This window comes from Oryctolagus cuniculus, chromosome 1 (assembly GCF_964237555.1).
Source record: "Oryctolagus cuniculus chromosome 1, mOryCun1.1, whole genome shotgun sequence".
NCBI lineage: Eukaryota > Metazoa > Chordata > Mammalia > Lagomorpha > Leporidae > Oryctolagus > Oryctolagus cuniculus.
Genome location: NC_091432.1, coordinates 42,347,588 through 42,354,333, shown reverse-complemented (window position 1 = coordinate 42,354,333; position 6,746 = coordinate 42,347,588). Strand labels below are relative to the sequence as shown.

The window sequence follows — 6,746 nt, the reverse complement described above, 5'->3', positions numbered from 1 at the left end:
CAAAAAAACAACAGAACTAATCTAGACTATGGACCAAACGGACATAGGTGATATCTACAGAACATTTCACCCCACACTGTAGAATACAGGTTTTTTTTTTTAATCAATATATGGAACTTTCTCTAAGATATAATATATGCTAGGCCATAGAGCAGATCTCAAAAAATTTTTAAAAAATTGATATCATACCATGTACATTTTCTGACCACAACAGAATGAAGCTGAAAATTAACAACTTAAGAAACTCCAGAAATTGTGCAAACACACAGAGGCTGAAAAACATGCTCCTGAATGAACAGTGGGTAATAGAAGAAATCAAAAGGGAAATAAAAAATTCCTAAAACAAATTAAGATGAAAATTCAACATATCAAATCTTTTGGTACACAGAAAAACTGGTGTTAAGAAGAAATTTAATAGCAGCTAGTGCCGACATCAAGAATTTGGAAAGACATCTATAATGATATAACCATGCATCTTTTTTTGAAAGATTTATTTATTTATTTGAAAGGTAGAGTTACAGAAAGGCAGAGGCAGAGAGAGAGAGAGTCTTCATCAGCAAGTTCACTCCCCAGATGACTGAGTTGCATTAATCTGAAGCCAGGAGCAGGAGTTTCTTCTGGATCTCCAAGTGGGTGCAGAGACCTAAAGACTTAGGTCATCCTCTACTGCTTTCTCAGGCCATACCGAAGAGCTTAAACAGAAATAAAGCAATCGGGACTAGAACCAGCACCCACATAGGATGCTGTCCCTGAAGGCTTAACCTGCTACACCATAGTGCCAGCCCCTAACAATGTATCTCAAGGACCTAGAAAAACAAGAATAGAGCAAACACAAAATTAATTGGGGGAAAGAAGGAATAAATAATATTGAGACCAAGAGAAAAAAAAATCAATGAAATGAAGAGCTTTTTTTTTTTTTTTGAAAAGACAAACAAACTTGATAAACCATTGTCACAATTAACAACAACAACAACAACAAAAAAAACACAGGAATTTTAGATCCTTGATAACATATAAGTTGGATTGATTTCTGGTGTTTCTATTCTGTTCCATTGGTCTATCCATCTGTTTCTGTAACAGTTCCATGCTGTTTTGATTATAACTGCCCTGTAGTATGTCCTGAAATCTGGTATCGTGATGCCTCCGGCTTTGTTTTTTTTTTTTGTTTTTTTTTGTACAAGATTGTTTAGCTATTCCAGGTCTCCTGTGCCTCCATATGAATTTCAGCATCATTTTTTCCAGATCTGAGAAGAATGTCTTTGGTATTTTGTTTGGTATCACGTTGAATCTATAAATTGCTTTTGGGAGAATGGACATTTAGATGATATTAATTATTCCAATACATGAGCATGAAAGATTTTTCCACTTTTGGGTATCCTCTTCTATTTCTTTCTTTAAGGTTTTGTAATTCTCATCTTAGAGATATTTCACACCCTTGGTTAAGTTTATGCCAAGGTATTTGATGGTTTTTGTGGCTATTGTGAATGGGATTGATCTTCGAAGTTCTTCCTCAGCTGAGGCAGTCTGTGTATACAAAGGCTGTTGATTTTTGTGCATTGATTCTATATCCTGCTATGTCACAAAACTCTTCTATGAGTTCCAATAGTCTCTTAGTAGAGTTCTTTGGATCCCCAAAATAAATAATCATCATCGTAAAGAGGGATAGTTTGACTTCTTCCTTCTCAATTTATATACCTTTAATTTCTTTTTCTTGCCTAATGGCTCTGGCTAAAACTTCCAGTACTATATTGAATAGCAACGGTGAGAGTGGGCATTCCTGTCTAGTAACAGATCTCAGTGGAAATGCTTCCAACTTTTCCCCATTCAGTAAGATGCTAGCTGTTGGTTTCTCAAAAATTACTTTGATTGTATTGAGGAATGTCCCTTCTATACCCAATTTGCTTAGAGTTTTCATCATGAAAGGGTGTTGCATTTTATCAAATGCTTTCTCTGCATCTATTGATATAATCATATGGTTTTTCTTCTGCAGTCTTTTTAATGTGGTGCATCACATTGATTTGGGAATGCTGAACCATCCCTGCATACTCCAGATAAATGCCACTTGTTCTGGATGGGTGATCTTTCTGATGTGTTGTTGCATTCTATTGGTCAGAATTTTATCAAGGATTTTTGTGTCTATGTTCATCAGGGAAATTGGTCTGTAATTCTCTTTCTCTTCTGCATCTTTTTTTGGCTTAGGGATTAAGGTGATGCTGGCTTCATAGAAATAATTTGGGAGGATTCCCTCTTTTTCGATTGTTCTGAATAGTTTGAGAAGAATTGGAGTCAGTTCTTCTTTAAATATCTGGTAGAATTCAGCAGTGAATCTATCCAGTCCTGGGCTTTCCTTTGTTGGGAGGGTCTTTATTACTGATTCAATTGCTGACTCGGTTATGGGTCTGTTTAGGTTTTCTATGTCTTCATGGTTCAATTTAGATAGGTTGTATGTGTCTAGGAATCTATCCACTTCTGATAGATTTCCCAGTTTGCTGGCATACAACTCTTTTTAGTTGTTTCTGATGACTCTTTTTATGTCTGTGGTGTCTCTTGTTATATTCCCTTTTTCATCTCTGATTTTATTCATTTAGGTCTTATCTCTCCTTTTTTAGTTAGTTGTGCCAATAGTGCATCAATTTTTATTTATTTTTATTTTATTTATTTATTTTATTTTTTCTACAAACCAACTCTTCATTTTGCTGTTCTTTTATAATTTTTTGAATCAATTCTGCTGATTTTTTCTCTCATTTTAATTACTTATCTTCTCCTACTAGTTTTGGGTCTGGTTTGCTGCAGTTTTTCTAGATCCTTGACATGCATTGATAGCTCATTTTTTTTGCTGCCTTTCCAATTTCTTGATGTAGACACCTATTGCTATAAACTTTCCTCTTAACACTTTCTCAGAAGGGAGGAGGGAACTTCCACTTTGACTATGGCCTTGTCTAAATAAGACTGGAGTCTGTGAACTCAAGAAGCTTCCATAGCCTTAGCCACCTATGACAAGAGCCTCAAGTGATTACTGATGTCATAAATAAGAGTGTCAATTGTTAAATCAGCAACGGGAGTCACCGTGCACCTGCTCTCTAAGTAGAACTTCTGTCCTTAATGTGTTGTATTATGCAGTCTCCCTAATGAACATAGATGCAAAAATCCTCAACAAAATACTAGCCAATGAATCCAAAAATACTTAAGAAAGGCCATTCACTTGTTCCAAGTGGAATTTGGATATATCTCTGATTTGTAGTGTTGGTTCACATTATGCAAATCAATTAATGTGATACATCAAGTAATGAAAACCATATGATTATCTCCAAATGTAGAGGAAGCACTTGATAAAATACAACACCCTTTCATGATAAAAACCTTAAGCAAATTTCTGTAGAAGAAACATTCCCTAGCACAATCAAGGTAATATATGACCAAACCCAGACAGCATCATATTGAATAGGAATATTTCTAGAACCAGACAAGCATGCCCACTTTCACCACTGCTATTCAATGTAGTTCTGTAACTTTTAGCCAGAGCCATTGTGTAAGAAAAAGAACTTATATAGATGCAAATTAGAAAGGAGGAAATCAAATTATTCCTGTTTGCAAATTACATAATTCTACATATAGGGAAACAAAAGACTCAACTAAGAGACTATTGAGTCCGGCTTCAGGGCCCACTAGGCTAATCCTCTACCAGTGGTGCCGGCACCCTAGGTTCTAGTCCCAGTCAGGGCGCCGGATGGATTCTGTGCCAGTTGCTCCTCTTCCAGTCTAGCTCTCTGCCATGGCCTGGGAGTGCAGTGGAGGATGGCCCAGGTCCTTAGGCCCTGCACCCACATGGGAGACCAGGAGGAAGCACCTGGCTTCTGGCTTCAGATCGGCACAGTGCGCTGGCCACAGCAGCCACTTGGGGGGGTGAACCAATGGAAAAAGGAAGACCTTTCTCTCTGACTTTCTCTCACTGTCTAACTCTGCCTGTCAAAAAAAAAAAAAAAAAAAGAGAGAGAGAGAGAGAGAGAGACTATTGAAACTCATAAGAGAGTTTCATAAAAATGCAGGGTAAAATATCAACAGCCTTTGTTGCACAGACAATTCCATGGCTGAGAAAGAACTTCTAAGATCAGTACCATTCACAATAGCTAAAAAAAAAGTAAATACCTTTGAATAAATTTGACCAAGAATGTGAAAGATATTTACAATAAAAATTTCACAGCAATAAAGGAAGAAATAAAAGAAAACACAGAAAAGGAAGAAGCTTCCATATTCATAGTTTAGAAAAATCATTCTCATCAAAATATCCATACTACCAAAAGCAATTTACAGATTCAATGCAATTGCAATCAAAATACCAGCAATATTCTTCTTAGATCTAGGAAACAATGGTGCTAAAATTCATATGGAAACATAAAAGATGCCACATAGCTAAAGCATTCTTATTGCAAAAACAAAGACAGATGCATCACAATACCATATTTCAAGATGTACTACAGTAGATTTATAATCAAACAGCCTGGTATTGGCACAAAAACAGACATATAGACAAATGGAACAGAAGAATAGAATCTCCAGAAATAAATACATGTGTCCACAACCAACTTATTTTTGGAAGAAGCTGAAGTCAATACCTAGAGAAAGGACAATCTCTTCAACAAATGGTGGTGGAAAAACTGGATCTCTACATGCAGAATTATGAAACTAGCCCCCTATCTTACATCTTACAAAAAAATCCATTCAAAATGGATTAAAGACCTAAATGCACAACACAATATCATCAAATTACTAGATAACATTCTGAAAACTCTGCAAGAGATTGGCACAGGCAAAGAATTTTTGGAAAAGATCCCAGTATATCAGGTAAAAAAAAAAAAAAAAAAAAAAAAAAGCAAAAATAGACAAATAGGATTTGTGGTACCAAGATTGAATTTATTTTGAAAGCATATAGGAAAAACCAAAAAAAGTTACAATACAGCTGAAAAACAATACCAACACACATTTAGCATTTATACCAGGAGACAAATTGCTGTATCTTTGTCTAAATCCATAAATTATCTTATTGTATATGAAAGAAATAGAAATGTTCTACCATTCATTTACTTGTATATCAAATGTTTCCCTGAGTATTATGGATCCTCAGAAATATATTTTTATGATAACCAAATATATTTTATTATATTTCTGAAAACAATTATTTAGGTTAGTATACTTTCTACCCACAATAACATCATAAATATTATCTTTTAAAGTCACTATGTTGACTTTAAGTTCAAGATACATATATAACATTAGAACATACATGTGTATATAACATTAAACAATACCAATTTTCTCATTTACTCATTTTTAAAAAGTCTATGATTTATGATTTCATCATAAACTAAATGAGAGTAGGAGCAAAGTTCTAATTTGGATCAAAGCTGAGCATTTTAAATAATATATTAATTTCTCACAGTTCTAGAGGTGTGAAGTTTGAGCTCAAGGTTTTTTTTGCAGTGCCTGGTTTCTATGAGGGCTATCTTACTGGTTTCTAGATAGCATCCTTAATATGTTTTCATGTAGTGGAGAGAAAGTGCCCTCACTTCTTTTTATCAGGTTACTGGCCCACCTGAATTAGGACCTGAACCTTACAACTTCAATTAATTTAATTACCCTCTAAAGAACTTATCCCCAAATCAGTTACATTGGTGGTTAGTGTTAGGGAACCATTCTCAGAGAAAGTAACTGTAGCATAGTTTGAAAGAAAGTAACTGCGCAGTAGAAAAGTAACCGCTCTAGAGCGTAAGTTTGAAAAGGGACGGCCTGATCGGACGGCCTAACCACAAACCACAAACCAACTGTCATAACTGTCATCGCCATGACTACAGAACCCTGGGAGGTCGGCGGGTGGGCGGGGCTAGCCTCTAGAAACTGTATATAAGGGGACCCTCAGATGCTGTAAACCAGAGGTTGCTTGAGGTTGCTCAGCCTCTCTCCCCAATGCGTAGTGTCTTGGGCACGTGGGAAGAAGCTCCTGGGCCATAGCGCCTAGTGCCTGCAGGAGTTAGCTTGGGCTATCTCTCCTCCTAGTCACCTAGAGTACCAATAAAGTGTGTTTAGCTTGACCTTCCTCAGTCTCCTGGACTCTTCCTTCATGGCAACCTGGCCAGTTCCCAGAGGGAGAGAGCCTGACAGTTAGGGCTTCAGCATATGAATTTTTGGAGGATACAGCTTAGCTCATAGCAACTACTATTGTCTGAATTCATAAGTAAAACCTAGAAACTCTACAACAGTGAATGCTTTGCTATGTATCTAGAAATAATGCAGAACATAGTCAGCCCTTATTATTTGTGGTTATCACATCCTTGCACTCAACCAACTGAGGATGGAAGATATTTTAAAAAATTGCATCTGTACCAAACATGTACATATTTTTTATCATTATATATCATTATCCTTCAAAAATAGAATAAATATTTAGGTATTATATGTATTTTTAATTTAATTTAATTTTCTTGAAAGGAGAGGGAGAGAGAGTGAGAAAAAGAGAAGGAGAGGGAGAGAATATTATTCTTTTTTTCTGCTGGTTCACTCCACAAATACACATAACAGGTGTGGGCCAGGCAAAAGTTAAGAGGGGAACTCCACTTTGGTGGCAGTGGCCCAGCTGTCTGCTGCCTTCCAGGTTGTACATTAGAAGGAAATTGGAATTGGATGGGGCATCTGGATTCAAATCCAGGCACAGGTATCTGGGAAGCCTATATGTCAAGTGACATCTTAATTGC

General features: G+C 36.3%; 1 long non-coding RNA gene across 1 annotated transcript in view; it reads right to left on the bottom strand.

The window, feature by feature from the left end:
• Nucleotides 1-476: 476 nt before the first annotated feature.
• LOC138849316 (uncharacterized) overlaps nt 477-6,746 on the bottom strand; it is a 38,305-nt gene continuing 32,035 nt past the window's right edge. The window contains exons 2-3 of the long non-coding RNA XR_011387999.1: nt 3,826-3,963; nt 477-692 (exon numbers count right to left, since the gene is read on the bottom strand). This is a non-coding gene — a long non-coding RNA (uncharacterized lncRNA). The remainder of the gene's footprint in view (nt 693-3,825; nt 3,964-6,746) is intronic.